Raw genomic sequence first — 20,071 nt, 5'->3', positions numbered from 1 at the left:
AGGCGCATGGAGTCGTCGGGTGCACACAGCTTACTGGTTGTTCCTCGAATGGGTGGACTCCACCAGTTGTAAGCAGACAACGACGACGACAGCAACGAAAGTAGCAATAACAACAGTGACGATACAAGTGATCGAAGGTATGCACGACGATGACAGAAAAAAGTTCTTGGGCGTAACCATAGTCGTAGCAGGAATGATAAGCCCCCGAAGTCTGATCCACCCTCCCGTAAAGCGGAAAAAATTTAAAGGAAGGTATCTCATCATCTTGGGTCGTTTAAACTGGCTATCCCGCTTTTATTCATGCTACGGCTGCTGCACCTACAATAGCTATTACTTCGTAAATATTGTTTGTAATGTTTTTTTTTGTTTTTTTTCTACTCCTTTAGCGGTCGTGACCCTCGCTACTGACATGCTCCCGTGGAAGCGGAGAAGTTTTATTAGATTAAGTGCATAAATACAGGATTTACGCTACTGAAAAGGTTATACACACAATCAGAATAAGCCATTTGATCATTTTCCACCGTTTCGCTATTTGTGCACCACATAGTGGGGTAAAAAAGTAAACAACTCCATATGTTCATCACCTAGCAATGGACATCGTTTATTACGCTAAAACATGGTTTTAATAAAATACAAACAAATTAAAACAACACTAATAATAATAGGACAATGATGAATTCAAATGAAGGTCAGAGGGTGGCATTAGTGGAACAGGACTGAGGCAGGCAGTAGCAAGGTGCACAGCGCCGATAGGCGCTCGCGATGAATATGCGACGAGAACCTTCCGGATGACGACTATATACACCAGATATCATCCTGTTAGAGGCTGCTGTAGCAGCGATCACTACTAGATTGAACAGGGGAATGATAGGGCCAAAGGGGTTTTTGTATAACTGGAATGGGGTTAGTGTGGTTGACGTGATATTTACCATATATTTATTACTATTATATGAAACGATCAGAGTTGTATTTGAGAGCGAATCGACGATCTTCTATTAGAAATAGAGTTCCTCATTCTTCTGATGCGCTGAAAGCCGTAGTTGCTCTAAGAAGTGCTGTTGTAGCCAAACGAGTAAAGAACAAAAAGATACAATTCATCAAAACGGGCGCAAATGATTTAATCATAGTTCGATTTATACACTTCCCTTTGGTCGACTTCCTTTTATAGAGATTGCAATTGATTGTTTCGTAGGGAACATTCACGCAGAAAACTTGTCCTACCATAAACTTGTCCTTCTAGACTTATTCGTTACACGTTGGATGTTTTCGTGGCAAGGCCGGTCGGGAAAAATAACAGCTTTACGGCGAAACTACCTTTAATGTTTATAAACGTGTGCCGAATAACAGATCAGTTGACTTTTACTGCTTTTTTTTTTGTCTTTTAGTAGAAGTAAAATGGCACAGCCTCATACAACTGCAATTTTTGTGGTATGTGTGCTTCACAGGCTTAATGGTTGTTTCTGGCTGTCTGTCGCCAGGGCAGTGATGAATTAGCTCACAGAATCAAGGCTCCTTCACAATTCGCACGTCACGGACCCGTAACTAGAAAGTTTCCCCACAAGTTAGACTGTTCTACTTTTCCGAGCACTTTGTTTTCTGCGAATGCGTATCGCATACTGCCGTAGTGACTGTTTATATCCTGGCTGTATCCACGAGCAATACGGTTGGATGGCTATAACTTCCAATAAACTAGCAAATGGCTTTAAATTTATCATTAGAGAGGTTGTTGTCCATCACTCAGTAGGCATCAGCTAAAGTAATTTGTAGTTATTTAAATTGCGAGATGTAATGAAAGTATTATATGGACAAGTACGCAAGTGCCAAAAGACTGAAGGAAAGCATCGATAAACAAACATAATAATAGTCTCGAACAAGAAAGACCTATGGATACGCTGTCTTCTCTTTGATTCATAGTACAAAGAGGTAGAGCGGGTTGAAAGATTATCGTAAAGCTGCAAGACCTCAGGTTCGATTCCTAGTTGAGAGTCGTTCAGATAATTTAGGTCATATATAAGGACTTCGGCCAAACTGATCATTCTACCCATCTGTAATAGCTCCGAAAAAATTTCTACTACGCCATATACGAAACAAGTCTTCAGCGACAGGTGTATTGACGTCAAACGATTTTAGAGCTATGTGAAACAATTGCCGACGCAAGTACCGCCGACTGAATACGTTATCCGCCGTAAAACTTTGTTATAGATTTTATCAAAAGCACCGATTTAACACGGTGTGTTTCAGATATTTTTTTTTTTTGTTTGTTGTCACACGTCAGACATTTTCATTTGACTTCTGCTAACGGTTTGGCGAAGTAACGGCTTCTATAGTGATGATGTCATCGTGAGCCGAAGGATTGCACGAGCCAATCCAAAAAATCATTGAAATAGCTTCTTTTTTCTAACGGTACAAAGCTTCTTTCGAGACCCCGTCGTATCAGCGGAAGACACAACTCTGTTTTAAAGAGAGGTATCGAGATCTGAATCTAATTGTTCGCGTTACGACTTATTTACTGATCGTTAACATGTAGTATCTACGAAGTAACCGTTATGAAATAAATGAATATGTTTTGTTCTACATAAACCTACAATGGATACGTTGGTATTTTAAGATATGCTATTTTTAGAGGCGACAAAGCAATCATACCGCTACACGTAGCTCTTCTCTCGGCGTACGCTCGTAGCTCGTGCACAATTTTTTATTAAACCCAATCATGTTCTGGTTACGAGTCACTGTTACGCTTCTTCATGTCATTAAGGAAGGCCAAGTAACCTGTACGCAACAACTACCTATTTCGCTGTACCTACCTTCTAATAGGCCTACAGAGGTTGAAGATCGTACTGTGCAGATGGTGGTGTTACCTTCCTGTACTTGAAGCTTCAGAGTCTATTGAAATCATTAGCTCGCCCAGTAACAAATAAATAAGTAGACAAATAAACAGCAAAGCCATTGGTACTAAAATGGCAAACACCATCGCATAGATTACGATATGAATACCGTAACAGGCAGTTGCACGGCCTCGAACACACCTATATAGTATTTATGAAAAAAATACCTGAAATATCAAATTCAAAAAATGAGCTATTTTTCTATCATAGCTTGACTATTACCTATGGTCGGTTAGAATATCGTATAGATTGCAAACATACACACGTCGTGGCAATTACACGGGTATCCATTGTAGTCGTGCATGCACGAGTGAAACACGTTGAAGATCAGGTCAGCGTTACAGCGTAGAAAAGCGACGTTAGCCGTGTAGGTCAAATGTTTTCGAAAAAATCAAAAAAACACGACAGTAGCATTAGCAAAAATCGCTAAATTGAAAAGTTTACAGATCATAGAAGAAAAGAAAGGTGGTGGCCGATCGAATTTGGCCAGTCGGTCGATGACTCACTACCATTTACGCTAAATTCGCTGTCGGCGCATCGCAGTGAGGGAACATTTGTAACTTCGACGGCATACGCGCGACCGATTGTGATGGATCACCAGACTTCACAATGACTTTCTTCTTCATAGTAATCGAAAATACCGTTACGTTTACGGCACAGTTAACCCGGCCAGGGCGGATCCGCCCGTCTGTATATGTGATCGACCACCAATGGTCTCCAATCACTCGGATATATTAAGTTATTCAAACAAATAACTTGGCCAAATAAACTTTGTGCCCTATATTGCTCGTAGCAGTCGGTGACGTCGCCGATTTGAACATGTGGAATATCGGTAGTGCTTCGATGCCTGGCCGGCTACTGCCCTTGCGTAATCTGTAAGGATTTTCGCTACGATCCAACACCATGCACAAAATCGAAAGCATTAGAAAGTACTATTACGGAAGCGTGACAAATCAGAATCAATAAATAGATTGAACTTGACAGATGTATATATGTATATATATATTCCTCTATGGGAACGTAAAATAATAACGCTTATTAGGGAGTCACTGCCTGAATCACCTTGGTGAAGGTTCAGCGTCGCTGATCCTCGTCAGACAGATCAGTCGGATCAATAAGACACCAGCGGTTGCAAACTCTATTAGGGTATAGTCTAATCGAACAAGTGGTTTGTGCCTACGATGTTAATATTACAGAATGACAAAATGTGCTGTAAGGACATGAATTAATTCGTTGACGTATTTGAAGAACAGTCATTAAACTAGGTCGGTCGGTCGGTCAGCTGATCCATGATGCGCGACGCGGCAGCTTAACCTTGAAACTACGAGTGATTGGACTTCTCGTGCTGACTCATTTAGCCTGTTGCGCAGCGGGGCGACTCCGTCAGCGGCTCTATATTGCCCCTCTTAATAACAGTGTGTGTTGACGTTCTGCATTTTAAGTCAGAAAGATTAGAAGCCGAGAGCGTGAAACAGGGACCGATTACAGATGAACTTTTATCATCAACGGAGGTAGTTTGTATTTGAAACCAAAATGGCTCCATGTCGAAATTTACGACGCCACAGAGTCATTAATCTGTATTGTTAGAATTCTAGTTGATTATATACGAATCAAATAGAAGTTTGCTCTAGTCTTCAGCGATTCTGCACAGAAATGCAGCCAAGAGCAAGATAAAGCTCTCGGGAGTAACAAGTGCCGGCCGGCTTTACGTACGATGGAGACATCTTCGAGTAATTATACTAATGAGCCACGAATAGAGCAAAAATATGTGGCGCTAAATGGAAATATTATCTAATTTAAATATTCAGTACGTGCGTAACGCAAGCTATGGGATAATCAGCAATAATCTCTGCTTTTTTCTATAGATCGCGTTAACAACGGCAGCAGAAAATCGTTAGTGACCAGTTTTTTGGTAAATTCGCTATTTCGTACGGGTGCATTAGTTCGCAAAGTAAAAAAAACTGCCGTAAGCATCTTTACACTTCATACCCTATGCTTATTTATCCCCGCAAATTGCGACTACCTGCTGGTTTTCTTCATCGACGCCCTAAGCGACGTATAAAAGCGCGTCCAGTACTTGAAAATAGGTTCTCTTTTGTTGGTTTTGCCCCCCCTCTGTTCGCTTAAACAACTGATCGGGCTAAGTCAGAGAGGGCGTACGATACGGTATAAAATAATGGCGAGCATCAATTCTTATTGAAGGGCTAAAGTGTTCAAGTTAAGTGATAAGAGCGAAGAATCATGGAAATGAGGGATGCGTGCGTTTCTAGGCATCGGAAGTGAGTCTTTGAAGTACAATTTTAACATGGTTATAAATGCAGGCATAACAAAAACGGCCAACGTGGAAGCTCGGACAATTTAAGGATAGTTTCGATTTGGAGGGTGTCGAAACAGATATCAATGTTTTATATTTTAATTTTGGGGTTGCCATTACGGGTTTGTAGTAGAATAATCAATTGCCACCGGTGGACGTGCCTGTAGAAGAACTTTAAAACGTCATAATTACGTCACTTTGTCGACGGAAACTGTCTCGAACAAGGCGAATCCTCGTCCGTTACCTCAAACAAAAGTGGCCAAGCCTATTGAGTGACTAAATACAACCCTTGCATTGATTATAGGAAAATATCCTTTAAGCTGTCTTGATCGCTTTGTAAAACGCAAGTGGTTACCTCAGAAACTAGTTTTTTTTTGTTGTTAGCTGCTTCACTGAACTGGTGCTTTCGCTGAAACTGAGACAGGAAGCCCTCACGGATGCCTTCATGATAAAATTGCTTCTCATACAGTTTATATTTGTCAATACGATCGTTTTCTCCTAGTTAATTTAACTATGAAGAACACGATCGGATAGATAGTAGATCTAGATGTCCAGGTTTCTTCAGAAAATTATTATAAAATACATTAATGATGGAAAAATGAGGTTTAAGAACTTCCGGTCTTCGGCATTGATTATGATCAAACGAACTTATCAATTCGTAGAAGTACTACTGAAGAAACTACGCCAAAGCGCATAGTGTCTCTGTGTAAAATTATCGAGCAGTTTGCCAATAGACGATATTGGCTTGGAACATTCCCTTTGGTGATATAATTCGAAAGCGCAGAACCAGCTGGTGCCAACCCAACATAACTGAGATAACCTAAATTTTAATCATCATTAAATATTGTGAAGAGCAAGTAGTAGTTCCCTCACTCACACTAGGCAAAATATCGTATAGCGCTAATTTATCTAGAAGATATAATATTTATTTAATAATTGAGATAATCTTCGCAGATAGGCTTTCAATATGATATATGACAGACAGATAGTAAGAGGAGTTGAATGAAGTTCGCTCCTGCGATTTTCCTACAGGCCTAACGCCAACAGATTTACTGTTTTATGGTGGTAATAGATGGGCGCTGGCCTATTTGTCTTGTGTAGAAAAATGACTGCATTGATGCACGACACTCGTTATCGCAAGATGTTGACCAGATCGTGCATATGTACATTGTTTCCGCCGTAAGTAAATTGACTATGGTATATGGCGCGGTCTAATCGTGCTACCCGCTCAAGAGGCCGCAACGCTCGTTGGCTAAAAGGCTAGACGGAGAAGTGACCAAGGCTAGCGTCAGAAAGGAAACTTATGCATCACGCAATTACAGGTGCGATCATTCAATGTTTTTTTTTTTTTTTGTTCTCTTATTGGATCACATACGCGCGTCCATCATCTTACCGTGACGTCTATGTATGTGTGTCTTCGTAAGATCGATGACACAGGTCCGTAACAAGGTGAAGAACAGTGCAGTCCGCATAAACAGCTAATGAAGCACTATTTAGAGCAGCTACTGGAAGGACGTTCAATCCAATTATGTTTGCTTTGATCAAAACATTTACATCCCTGTATTAACTTGGATTTTCAACATTTCCAGCACAGAACATTGCAATATGAATTTATCGACGACGGTTTTTTCGCATGTAAAAATCGTTGCCGAACGTGCACGTGCATACGGAAAGCCAATCAATGGGCGGCTTCGTGCTACCGGCCGTTCTATCTATATGATCATATTAAATGCATAGTTGACCGTTGGCTTAGGGAAGGGCGCTGTGGTCCAATTACTATTAACGTCAACTACCAGGACAGCTAGAAATCGATATTTTAGAAAGACGGGAGGGCGCAACAAATCTCGAAAATCAGAGCAAAACTCGAGTCGTTACCAAAACTGCGATAGAAGGTAGACAACCAAACTCGTTAATCAAATTCTTTGAAGCGAGCCATCTTGCCCATTTTCCTCCCGTTTTGTTCATTTTCTTAGCTGTTTGTGGTCCACAACTTAGATAAGCATAGGTGTCATCATAAACACCATGAACATGAACAGCAGCAGCAGCAGGACTAAGGGGTAATTTCACTACATACAAATCGTAGCAGAAGCTCGACAAGGCGTATGCCTCTATAGACAGTATACGCGCGTGTACATACTGCACCATAACGTATCTAATTCAGCTATAGCACCTTTCAGAAAATGACAAACAGAAAATATTGAGACCGAAGTAGCCAAATTCGATTGTCCTGTTGTATCCTACACATGTACTCCAATACACTTCTAAAGTGATTGGGAGCTGAGTGACCACTGTTATTCAAAAGACAGATACCCTACCAATTTGTGGCAAGTAAGTAGGAATAGAGGTTCAGAATCATGGCGCGCTTTCTATTGTATTCAAAAGATCTATTGCGAAAATTCTACTTCTGGTGAAGAACAGCCACGAGCGTCGTCGGACGCAAAGATCTATGTGGAAATCATTAGAGAAAAATTGTTGCCGCGTTAGGCTCGCTGTCCAGGACGAGAGGAGAAAGATTGCAAATATTTAGTATTTACATATCAGCATAATTCGGTTATGTAAAATTGGTTCGTTAAACGACTTTGTGGTAAGCAAGCCAAGTAAGATTTAAGCTGGTCTTTAGTCGCTAATCTACGCGGAGCGACATGTAATGAAACTGGATAGAGCGGATGCAGCGGCCAAGAACGATTAATACCAACGTCAACCAAAATTTTGTCCACTTCAACCGTGGCCATAGGGCTTACAGAATATTAGATAAGGTACGATACTGAAGCCATTCATTTATCATTCTATCCTAGCCTACCCAATGACCTGGACCAACACTTGACTGGAAGATTCGCCGCATGACTATCGCCGACGATAAATTCATTCTACAGACTACAGCCGTACGGCAGCCAGGTGAAACACACAGGTGTTTTTTTTTTCTTTTTAATTACTACTATTAATGTGTTTAGTTTAATCGGTATTGACGATCGTAGTGTGTCTTTTGCTCCTGTGCATCCCTAGACGCCTGTAAATAAGCCCAGGGCAAAGTAACCGTAAATTAAACTATTTACAGTCGGAAGCCAAACGTTTCGCTGTCTAACATTTTGAACAGGCTATGAAAAGGAACCGTTTTCACACTACATTAATAGTAAAAATAATACGTCATGCAATGATGCGGATTCTGAGGAAAAGGTAATCGTACTACTTCAAGCACGATCCAACACCGTATGCGCTATTGTGCTAACACGGCTGTAAAGGTACGCCATCAGATGATCAACTAATATTTCTAAAATAATTACAGTATCTATCTGAGTGGCCATTTTTTTTTTTTTTTTTTTCTCTTTTTTTTTGGTGACCGAGTTCCATTCAACTTTGACTACATACGTGCAGGCCAAGGCTAGCAGTTCGTATATAGTACTGCTACACATTTCGTTAGTTAATACAGTAAGTTGTTATTGTAAATTTGGAAATACACATTGCATTATAGCCAATTGCGTCACCGTAGCCGTGCGCTTATGTGATACAACGATCGTACACGCGTGACAGCCATTTTCAATATGGCTTCCTTTTCTTTTTTACCTGCGAACAACTTTTCGCGGCAGACGTAGATGTGTTAAACTGCAAAGCGCTCAAGTATGCTACAAAGAAGAAATTCCAGCACAGATACCTGTTCGCCTTACACCCTTTATCTGGACGACCCAATTGACAGCCTCCTGTCTAAACATGCGTTCATTTTTGTAACAAAAAATGATCACGCTGATTAGTTTGCCCTAGCGAAATCTCTAGCGAAGAACTTTTTCGAAGTCGCACGAAAACTGCTCATTTCGAGCGGCGGCAAGGATTTCACGTCGAAGGGGCCTGCCCAGTGCGAAAGGACCAGACGATAACGACTCATTTACACTCGAAAGGTCATTTGTTTTGCTCTTGAAAGCGCAAGCGCCCTTTCTAGTTCCACGACCAACGCATAAGCGCAGAAAGCTGAATTTCATTTACAATTACCAGTGTGCATGATCCGTCCAGAAGCAATTAGACCGAGACGACAAACAACCTGGCCAGGTATCTCCAGCGCATGTACGTGCAAATTCTCAAAAACGCTAACGACGTACAGTATGTACACATGATGTATGGACAGCAGCAAGTCATCAATGATTTTCCGTTTAGAATCCACTTGAGATGAGATAGCTTTTATACGAACATAGTTGTTAGACGCTTCCATTATAATAGCACAGGACACGCGCTCTCCTTATAGAGAAATCAACTGTCTATGCTCGTACCTGGACGCTCAGCTGGGATTTTCATTGAAAAACGATCGGCATATTATATCACGGTGGCGTAAATGGATTTTTCTTAGCATTTGCTCTTTTTCATCGTTGAACAACGTTTGTGACAATATTGGATTTCTTAAATGTTTACGACAATGGCTAGATTTAGCAGTTAGTGATAACTCATCGCTTAGATATTTTTCCTTTTAACAAATGCACGACAACGAGGTCCAATCATAATACGCTCACCTGTTCCTATATGGGCACTGACAATTGGCTGCCAATAGATCTGCTCGATTTACCCTTCAGTTAGTGGCCAAATTGGTTTGGCAAGGGGGGTTTTAAGAACGTAAACACTTTCTGAATAATCTAATGGTCCCGCTCGTTCCACCAGCGACAATATCATTGAATAAGTTTATTCGTCTGCCCGGCGGACACCCAATCGATTCGGGCGCTCGCTGGCTGCTCGGGGCGTATCGAATAGGCAGCACTCTAGAAAAGGGGCGTGGCATTCTGGATACTCCCAGGGAAAAATGCACATGTACATGCGTATATGGAAGTACTTGATAGAATAGCAAACGGCGGTGTCAAACGTAAACTCGAAGCACTTCATATATATGAAGACAAAGACGATGTCAACGATCACTCTGACGCATTTGGCAGCCAGTCGAATACTAAAAAAAAATACAGACGTCTGTTCCCTACGACTTATAACGTATAATTTTTCTTATCGTTCGCTTGGGAGTAACTATCCTGCACAAATTTACCGCTAGACAAATGAATCATAGCTGTTTGATTGGCTGCTTCGTTTATGTCTAGGATGAACCATACGTGTATTTTGATCGCTGATCTATACTGCTCCAGCCATGTCCGTGCCATACTCAGTTTACGTGAGTGTCAGACACGGTTCGTAGATCTTAAAATCTGTAATAATAAATAGAAAAAAAAAAAACACCTACGTGAACAAAAACGTGACCAACGATTAGGCCCATTAGAAATGATTGCCGTGCGATCGTGACTGATCGCTGACAGCAAATTAAGCCATACGATTAGGAATTCATTTGGTTACTGGGTTTGATTTGTAAGCCATTGTGGGTTTCTAACACCCAGTGCTGTTGTATCACGTTATATATGTACACACCTCCATAACATTCAATTCTAGTTCTTGATCACTTCGCTATAAATTCGTTGTACTCTATTTCTCTGAACACTGCTAAGACTGGGTCGAGTGAAGACACAGTGGTCCGTCTACTCAATCTAGAGAAGAAAAATCCATTTTGAGTCGTGTCGATTGAAGTAGGTGATTGTCATATTTTATGAACCGTACGGCAAGATCAATGATGCCTAGGCCAGACAGAATATCGTGTAGATACGTAGGCTATTTCTGTTACAAGTTCTGATACAATGTAATTCAAGTAGTCCGATACGACGCTAGCTAGCGTCATGGGCATTGTCCGAAGATGGCAGCCCAACACTTCCGCTATAACGATTAGCAATGCAGAGGCCTTTTTGCCAGCGAAGCTGGCGATGTCTGAATGAAGTTCTAATTGCAGAACCCTATGGAACTGTTCCGGCTGACTGTGATTATTCAGTACCAGATGATACTGACACTAGATTAGCTGGAATGAATTTTGTCTGCTATAGCGGTGCCATAAATAAGTGAGCATGTAAAAGTCACTTATTTGAAGGCGTTTCTATTCGATACTTGCTGGCAAAAGACTGTTAGAGCTATTTGCTCTGCTTCAGGTCATAAGTAACAAAGCTTTGTCGTCATCAGTCTGACTGATATTGCAGACAGCACTGATTTTTGAACGTTCAGATAGTAGACTCAGACGGCACAGCCTCGATACGTGCCTATAGAAACGATCTCGCTCGATCATCTACAATGAAGGTACAATGTCTAACACCTTCTACGGCAGTCGGTCAAACAGATAATGGACGATGCTTTGCCGTGTTATTGCTCGTAAAGGTGACTGATGCTGCAGTAGTAAAAGCAGCGCAGCGAAGATGGGGGGGAACAGTGTACGGGAGGTGGGGGGTTAATGACCGTAGATTTCCACCGCGTATCACTTCTGCGCACTATCTTTGCGGTATCAACAGCTTTAACATTTGCCGAGCGCACCTGTAGAGTCCACCGCATCGATCATCACAAGTCAAATCTACGTTTGAGCGAATCAGCGTCGAAGCAGAAATTCGTAGCTTTTCTTGCTAAAATATGTAAATAATAATAAGAAGGATCAACACCGGGCTGTCTATAGTCATCGAAACAGTCCTGTGGCTCGTGTCCGACCGCCCGGTAACCGGTAATACGGTTAAGCTTGATTTGTGTACGTAGCCGTAGAGCTCGCTTCCTTCATTTGACGCATTTGTTTCGCACAGCCACAGCACTATAGGGGTCATCTAAGGGGACTTGAAAAATCGTCAGTTTTCAATGAAACTGGCCATCTATGAAAATTAGTACGGAGTTGCAGCGTAAACGTACACATGCATGCATGCATGCATGCATATTATTGAATTGTAGTAGAGAAAAAAAACGTACTTTTACAGAAATCAGGCCGCCTGCCATGTCACAGTTGCAGTGTGTTTGTTATCGAGTTTCCGATAGCGGTAGCGACTAGCAAAGCTCGCTTATAAATCTTCCATTTAGAAGCTGTATTATGATACGCTGCTATAAAAACAAGCAGTACAACGTATTCGCAAGACGGAAGCGGCTTAGCAATGATAAAGACGTACGTTGGAAATAGGCCAGTAAGGAAAGTAAGTTGGTACGCACACATACAGATATAATATTCTCTAAAAGCTAATTATATCTATGATACTAGTATAGAAAAATGGAAGGATTATGATTTTTCAAGTTTGCAGGATAGGAACAACATATACGCGCACAGACAAACACGTACGCGTCACACTGAACAGCATTAGATAGACCTCGCCCGCACTGCAGCCGAGGCCAAAGCGCGAGTTGAGCGTGATAGGCCAAAATGTTACATAAACTAAAAAAGTAAAATTGTTTTTTGGATGATAACTAACGGCCTTAGCTCTACTGGCAATATGTTCACTACTGTAGAATAGGCCACAAATGGACACGTTCATACTAAACAAACATAACCTGTTATCGTATCTCAAGAGATAAGAGCTTTCCTCTTGCTAGAGATCAAACTACACCGAACCGCGGGCGCTAGTTCGCCGCCTTTTTAGTTCTTTCAGCTTCAGGACCAACACAGGACTCGGAAGACACTATGCTCTTGTATAAATGCAAACTGACAACGACTAATATGTAATCATTTTCACTTAAAACGCTATAAGCTATTTAAATTGCAACTCTGGAAGGATAATTATGTCTACGACTGGCATTTGACTACGACGGTGATGACAGCTGGACGACGAAGAGATCGCAGGTGCTGATAGGACTAACAACGAACTTCTTCTCCTATTAATACTACTACTACATCTATTAGCTATGCTACAATAGAAAAAAAAATCAGCCGAAGTTATAATTCATTTTTACACACGTCATACGGTCATCTATCTATCTAGCGAACAAACGAGCATGATTTCTGGTACGAAACAACGACGACAGCTTCAGCGATCAGCCAATCGTGAGTTGTTACGGTATCGATCTATTGCTTGCGGTATCGTCGCTTCGGTCTTGGTCACCTTCATTCTACCATTACATAGATCTACGTACTGACATACGTGCATCTTAGGTCGTTTGTCATAGATCACCACAATGCTTATTATCTCAACTAGCGCGCTCTGCACGAAATACTCCAACGTGCTTTCTAGATTAGTAGAACGTCTGATGTTCGTGGCGCCTGACGGCGTTGGGTACGACCATCTTATCGGGCCGCACTGGGTCGACTGTTATAACCATAATAAGATACGTGAGATGGAAGGTGATCATTTTGCTGAACGAGCCACGCTATCGCTCAATATTATAATATAATTAATATTATTATTAGTCAGCCATCACTAGTACTATCGTGAAAGAACTTCACGATGTCACCAAACGACACCAAGTAAATAACGATTGCTTTAGCAACGAGGAAACTCTTCGAGTTTGGCAGATATAGTACGCCGTAGAGCGTACGTAACATTCAATGCACACTCCGATACCCTGCACACATGTAAATATGTTCTGACAATAGGCAGCGGCATAATTTCCAAAATGGTATGATTAGACGAATCAACAACAATTTCTATACAGCTGATGCAATGTTAAAATTCGGCGATCGTTACGCCTGCACGCTTATTTGAAATAGTTCTTTGTCGCGCACAGACGACTATGAAGATTGTTGCTTAGCTCCGAGCAGACGAATGACCGCATGGTTCTAACAGCAACAATTATCGTAGCACGCTTCGATTTATAACTGTTTTGCCAATTGCGTATTTTCGTTAGATTGCCCCTTTGTATAGGTACGGAACGTCCGTTAACACCCTGCGACTTCAGAGAAACTATAAGGAATGAAAACTTTTATAATAAATGTTTTTTTCTGGCCATATTTTTTAGACTATAATTCCATTTCTGATTTCTACTGCCCAAACGAAGTACGCCGAACTTATGGATCGACTTATAGATGTTGATCGACGCATAAACGTATCGAAAGTATTCTGAAACTTGTAAAATTTCATATGTTCACAGCATCCTACAAACGCAAGCAGTTTAGCATCTCTAGGTAGGTCGGCGCTTATAGGATTTCACTCGGTACCTGTATCTTAGTGATGAAATGTATTTGTTGGATTGCCGAAAAGGTATCGACGATTCTTCTAGTAGAATTGCCATAAAGTCATATATCTCAGGTACAATGGATCGTGCCGATTCAGCACTGGCGTCATTTGAAAACAGCATTTTGGCAGCAATAGATGTGCTAATATTGCCTTTATTCAAGCTTAAAATAGAACCCCCCTAAAAAATGGTTAAATTTCTGCAAAATTTCCCATATTTTATAAATCTATTGCAATAAAAGGACAAATGCTGCCCCAGCTTGTAAGGAGATCTGCGCTGCTCATGATCAAGATGCATTTGTTGAAAGGAACGGCCTACGTCGCTTCTGTTCTGGGTATTTTGGTGCAGTGATCGACCAATTACAAGAAAGATGGATAAAATTATTGTGAAAATTGAACAAGAAAAGCTATTGACGGCCAAACCATTTTAAGTCATTTGAGGAGGACTGGCTACGCGGAACGGCTGGACATGTGGGTGCCATACGAATTGACATACGGCAGCATGCTCGATTGCAATCCACCTGCAAAACCTTTTGGAAATTGGGCCATCTCTGAAGTGGTTAACTGCAGGTGATGAACAATCGCTCATAGACAACAATAACACGTAGATTAAAGAAGTTAAACAAGGTGCTCTACAACCTTTGGCAATGCTCGGACCGACGTTAATAAAGCTGACGCTATGCGTCTGGCGAGATCGGAAACGAACCACGCTCTATGAACTGTTGTTCTTTGACAACACGATTAGTTCGGATCTGTATAGGAAGATCACAACAATCCAGCGAAAAAATCGGCCGCACCTAACGAGCGAGGATGCAGACACCTTGTGCGACACCATGACAAGGCCGGACCATATGCATCTTTAGTTATCGGAGGGAAGCTGGGTGGTGGTGGTGGTCATGCATTATTTATTATTATTAGATTTCGCACCATCAGACTGCCATCTGATTCGACCTCTTTAGAACTCCCCTAATGATGCTAAATCGATTTCATATGAAAATCACTTTCGACCGGGGGCTAAAAAGAGTTTTACAGCGATGAGCTTGTGGTGTCCACCAGTCAAATGACAGAAGATCGTCGATCAAAATGGCGCATATCTAGCCTAAAAATATTGTTCTAAAATATAAATATATAATATAAAATGTAATATATAAAATATATAATAATTGCACTAATAAATCGTTAATACGTTCTCCAGTGTTCAATAGTTCTATTTCGAAGCTGTGATGAGGAGGTCAAAAATCCTAAAAGTTAATTTCTATTAGGATTATTAGGTCAAGTGGAAAACCACCTCTACTAAGAAAGTGCTTAACAAATAAAGTTAAATCTTTATTTAGATATTTACAAGTATCTATATAGGAATATAAACTGTGAATCAGACGAATCAGCAATGGTCACGGTAGTAAAGATGGCTTAGTAACGTTGTTGTGGTAAGTTTTTCACTCAAGTTATGCGCGATTTTAGCAAGCTTTTTTCAGCAAATTTAATTACATTTACTTATCGAGCTTGATGCGAAATAGGCTGTCAAACGCGAGAGCTATCGTAAAGCCGTTTCTCTAAGAAGTACCACGAAAACGTCTATTTTTATTGGCCACTTACGATAAAGTAGAAAATGCTATTAAAGCGTAAATCCAACTGATTAAAGTTCAATATTTTTAGCAGGTGCACACGTACTTGTAAGATTTGCATAGTGCTTTACATTGTCAGAGAGCCATGCAATGTAGAAAGATGGCGTAAGAAAAGTAACTGGTCACCACTAAGTTCTAACGAAATTAAAGCTATATAAACTCTTCAATTAATGATCGAAATTATTTGTACATGAACTGATCCTCGGATCCGTTCAAATCTGGTGACTCAGTATTGAGATATATTTAGGACTCTTACTTGAATAATTCAAATGCTTGAATGTGGTCTTTTATGCTTGCTACAGTCATCACCCGCTACCGGTCAATGTATACGTATATACTGTAGTTAAGACGTGACACCTGGTCCTTACAGAGTGATAGCAACAAAAAGGGCTAGGAGAACTGGTACGGACCGTAACTCATATATATGTGTCGATATCGTTTTTTCGGGGCCTATTGTCTTACACCACAAATTAAAGCGAGAAAATATTTATTCTTGCCTTCTATCGTATTTTGAAAGGATTGTATGTGTGCTTATTGCCTACGAAAACGGTGATACCTCGAAGCCGGTATATGCCGAATGAAACAAAATTGCCAGCATTCAAAGTACTTGAACTACTCGAAAACCTTTGCTGCAAGTGGGGGAAACTTTCCAGGGTTTCTCCTGTATGAGGACTTCATCTTCTGGGGGATGACGCTGTTTTTGTCGCTACTGCTGTTGCCGCCAGCATCAGCAACACTAGCAAAGCCACCGCAGCTGTTGCCAACTTCTTTCCTTCACTTTAATCATCTCATTTCCATCTCGAGCACTTCATCCACTTTTGATGTACGCTTGGCTTTCATCGAACCTCACGCCATGTCATCTTCTTGGGCGACTTCAGCAAATTCGGTAAGCCAGCCACATCGCTTAGTAAAAATCCTCTGTAGTCGGGCCTGTTTACTACCCTGTTCTAATAAGTCTTAGGCCACTCCCATCCGGCTATTGGCTGGTCTACTCTTAGCGGCAGTTTCTGTCAGACGTGAGGTACGCACATGAAAAACTCGTCTTGAGACACCGACGTAAAATACTTGCCAAAGAAAGGCCGAATGCTACCACCATCAATATCATCTAAAAAAATTAGGACTAATACTCGCTTGGGCTGACTTGATACACTGACCGTAATCGTGTCAAAACACTTGTGGCCGGTTTTTGTCGTCCGTACCCCTGCGAGCTTTTGCTTATTCATCCCCTTTGCCCCTCGCACTCTTAATATCTTCTCGGACTTGCCATTTTTTATGATTCGCGATTTGTCGTACCCGTCAAAGGTCGCTGCATATACTTTTATTGTACTTTAGGCCGTATTATCTGCTTTCTATTTTTCCTACTATGTTAAAATGAAATCAGCTAAACTTAAATCGCTGAAAATTCTAAAAAAAAAAAAGCAGCTAAATAAGTAAGCCGAAACGTTTGTGTGTACGTAAATCTAATTTGTTAAAGATAATTTGTAAATGCGCAATTGCCACACGCGAGGTCATCATACGGTACCGCCGCCCCTCGATGACTCGGACCCCGCCATAAATAGACAAGGACCTCATACTAGCATCAACGTAAGAATTTTCGTCATCTCGAGACAGATTTACAACATCTAACTAATCAAAGGAAATCTCTGCAATGTGTATTTTTGAAATAATGATATTTGTTTGCCTAAAAACACTCCAGGTACCGAACAATGTAATCTGTCCTGATCAACGTAGAGCTCTGCAAAGATAACCGAAGGCCACTCTAGCGCCTTGAACTGAGAATAGACATTCTTTATTAAGTCACCGAATTTGTCACCGAAATGTACCATTACACCGTACTAATGAGAAAGGATCAAAGTTGTATCATTATGTACTCCCGGGCTGAAATTTGCAGTAATCTGGAGCCTTGCTGGAGGTTAGTAAAGATTTTACGACATCTTAAAATCTGCTGGTCATCGCTCGTTTTTCTTGGAATTGTGTTCGCTCACTTTGTTGTGATGGTCCAGTGTTTGTAAAAGACTTCACAAACTCATGTTCTATTGGTTGTTGAAAGTAATGCTGATTGCGCAACACGTTCTATTTGGTTGACGGCTCTTTTGGCGAGCTGGTCCCTCATTTGCATAATTATACTTCTGCACGTAATGGTTTTTTCAGACACCTTGCGATCCGTTTCATTGTTGATTGCGTGTAGGTCTTGACAAAGAAGTATCTTTCGATATTCATATAAAAGAAGGTGAGCATGGTCAACCAATATATGTATATGATCGCAAATATTTTATGCATTAAGAAATAAATTTCTATCAAAATTTTCAGCCTAGAATTTCGTGAAAGATAGGGGTTAGGCCTATATATATATATATATACAGGGTAATTTCTATCATTTATACTGAAGGGCATGATCTGAACAAGAGGAGGGAACGCATAAACAGCAACGGTTCGAGCATTTATTTGTTCGTCTATTTGATCATCATCTCTTCGTCCAGGGGAAGTTCAGCGCAGCTGCATGTATGGACGTATGTTGATGTATTATAAGACGTCGTTTTCTTCTAGCCATTGCCAGTGTAGCAACATTAGCATTGTTGATGCTATTCAGTCAGGCGGGCTACTATGGAACGGGCCTCAGAACCATTGGAGTAACATCGATAACAGAAATACGTCAGCAACAGGTAGCATATAGGCAACAAGAGTAGTTAAATTTTCTGCTGCCGGAAATAAAGTGCACGTATGTTTACGTTTTTGCGTGCAGACGGTGTCGACAAACAACGAATGACGAAATTTGCAATTACTTCCATGCTCAAAATTTATAATCTCGCTGATCAGATCTTGTGCCGAAGGTTCAACTTCGACGGTCGATAGGCCTCAAATCGTTTTTGCTTATATTTTACACATTAATTTTCTAATTGGACAATTAGATGTATCTCTATTGTTAAGCTAAATTGTTTTCATTAATCATGAACACCGTAATCTGGTCTTCGCCGAGATCCTGGCGAAGATATACTACAATGCTGATAAGGTTATCATCGGTGCCATTCGGCGATCTCGGTTCTGACCGTTTTTGACGAGATACACACAAACAAGAAGGTCTATTTATTTATTTATCTTCCATGCCGAACGAATAATAGTAACAGACTCATCAGTCCGGTGTAGTTTTTTTCGGACTTAAAATAGCCAGTGGCACCACTGAGGTGGCTGCCGTTTTTCCCCATTAAATTACAGGGCCCTGTGTAATGGCGCGGTAGTTCGAGAAAGCCCTCAGCTAAATTTCTAATTATGCTGTTCGAATAAACTCCGCATCGGACTATGGTTTTTCAAAGAGTTTTACTATGAGAAAGGCTATAGCTTATGTTTAGAAGGAATAGCTAGCAATTTACTCGCAAGGATGACCGAAAATTATACGCCCGGCGCCACCATTCAGTCGAACGGCTCATCTTCAGCACAAAACAACTTCTGTATCTATGCTGATATTCCAGTCCGAATTTTCACGTTTCTCTCAAGTTTAATAAGCAAAAATTCGTTAATTTTCAATTAGCTGGCTCATTTGAGTGTGAGCAATTAAGGGTTTTTGTAATTTTCTGAAAAAGAACGGGTTCTCAGTGTTCGCACACAAAAGTTGTTCTTCCTTTCCTGTGGTGCATGATCTGACACTAATCTTATTGACACATAGAAAAAAAAAAAAACAAGTCCATCAAATCAAATCAAGTCAATGATAACTAGACTAATATTTTGCTTTATGGGTTCGGCTATCAACATCTCGCGTATCATCACAAGACCCACTTGTGAAATTTCATTGCTTAAAACGTGAATGAATTAGAGTTAAGCAAACGTTACCTCTTTGAATAGTGCAGAATTCAACCTCTAAAGCAGACTTTGTCACACGGTTTGTAAGTGTGTCCCGAAACAGTTTCCGAAGTTCGTCTGTTCGTCATCTTGTAAAATATCCGTAACACCATATGTGGCTCTGCCAACGATGATCCGAGCTGGAAAGAGCTTAAGGTAAAGCTTAATCATTTGAACATGAGTTATTATAAGAATCGGTCCATATTAGAGATTAGGAGTTTCGTTATTCCTCAAAAAGCCGCTAGTGCTTGAGGACTCAAGGTGATTCGAAGACTGAAGGCGTTCGAAAGGGACAATTTGTGATTTGTTTCAAATCTGTTCATGCTGTTATTGGTAGATGTGGTTTGTAGATACAGGTAAGGCTATTAAAACGTATTTCAAATGATCTCACTTTAAGCTAATTGCTCGATTACGCTTGGGGTCACGTCAGCGTAGCACGGCAAA

At 40.8% G+C, this 20,071-nt stretch overlaps 1 protein-coding gene and 1 long non-coding RNA gene across 3 annotated transcripts in view; both read left to right on the top strand.

The window, feature by feature from the left end:
• The window catches only part of LOC111254421 (uncharacterized), a 60,364-nt gene that overhangs the window by 24,098 nt on the left and 16,195 nt on the right, over positions 1 to 20,071 (top strand). The window lies entirely within an intron of this gene.
• Positions 15,701 to 17,982, top strand: LOC147754166 (uncharacterized). The gene is made up of 3 exons (XR_015317686.1): positions 15,701 to 16,679; positions 17,268 to 17,377; positions 17,490 to 17,982. It is a non-coding gene; the product is annotated as an uncharacterized LOC147754166 (long non-coding RNA).

The sequence above is a fragment of the Varroa destructor genome, unplaced genomic scaffold (genome assembly GCF_002443255.2).
Source record: "Varroa destructor unplaced genomic scaffold, Vdes_3.0 BEIS01000007.1, whole genome shotgun sequence".
Classification (NCBI taxonomy): domain Eukaryota; kingdom Metazoa; phylum Arthropoda; class Arachnida; order Mesostigmata; family Varroidae; genus Varroa; species Varroa destructor.
This window is presented reverse-complemented; position numbering and strand designations above follow the sequence as displayed.